The 1,212-nt window shown below is 31.6% G+C and overlaps 1 pseudogene; it reads right to left on the reverse strand.

Annotated features, from left to right (window-relative positions):
• Positions 1-70: 70 nt before the first annotated feature.
• Positions 71-483, reverse strand: LOC108688929 (annotated as a pseudogene).
• Between the last annotated feature and the right edge of the window lie 729 nt (positions 484-1,212).

Consider the following 1,212-nt stretch of genomic DNA (forward strand, 5'->3'; position numbering starts at 1 on the left):
GTAGTTTCAAATAAGCTGAAAATATGTGAATATAAAAATAATTAATAAATATAATATATTTTAAAGGATACTATTGTGATAGATTCTCAAAAATGAATTGCTTGACATCTGGCAGTCGAGTGAAGTGAACCACTACAGCTCTGGAAAACGAATATAACATATCATAACATAACAATAACAATATTATAATGATTTAATTTACACGAAATGCAATCTTTCGATACGTAATAAAGTTTCGTTTAAAAGTAATTGTACACATGTGACAGAACATGTTATAATTGATAATGATAAAAAAGTCGTACTTAAGATTTGAGTAATTACATCCTACGTATTGATTTAACTCAGATTACATTACTTCAACTCTCGCAGACGTGTAATAACTATCCGAAGAATTTGCGACAGAAACAAAGGAAAGAGTAAGTGTAAACACGAGTACGAAGGGACTAAAAATTATGACGACTGCCATGTTTGTTATTCGATGTTTAATGAAAAGCGGAAGACTTTATTTCTAGTTTGTTATTGGTCTTTTTAGGTCATTGACAATGAGTCATTTGTTCATTTTGATCATATTCTCATATAGACATGATATATACGAATACCTAGATGCGATTAGAAACCCTATAATCAGAGTCCAGAGAATGCGCAACCTCGTCTGTGATTGATCCTACATTTTTCTTCAATTTTGCGCCAGTTGTTTAAAGTATATTTTCGTAGAAATTTATTTAAAATATAGAATTCATTAAAATTGTATTATAATTTAATTTACATTAATATTATTTTTGTGTCTCTTTCCTTCTATGTTACGAGAGGTATAGCGTGAACAATGTAGGCGGATGGATTGTTAATGAACACTTTTATTATTTAATAAATGACAACGGTGACGTGGTCTCTGTTATGCTAATCACAGAACGAGCACAGATTGACAAACTAACTGAGCACGGACTCGAGCGAAAGCTCGCTGATTGATCGAGATATAAAGTGTGTTCGTACATAAGTGCGTTCATACATAACAATATATTTCTCAATGATAACTTGTACATTAGGTGTACAACTTTGCTTCCGCCGTTTTTCTATAGATGGCTTTAACGATAAGTGGTGGTCGAAATAAATAGATCATAGACGTCATACAATAAACTTGGGCATCTGTCAACATAATCCCATAGAAACATTAGTCGATTTGTGTCTGCATCATAAAGTTATTCTCGATTGAAA

Source organism: Atta colombica, unplaced genomic scaffold, assembly GCF_001594045.1.
Source record: "Atta colombica isolate Treedump-2 unplaced genomic scaffold, Acol1.0 scaffold249, whole genome shotgun sequence".
Taxonomy (NCBI): domain Eukaryota; kingdom Metazoa; phylum Arthropoda; class Insecta; order Hymenoptera; family Formicidae; genus Atta; species Atta colombica.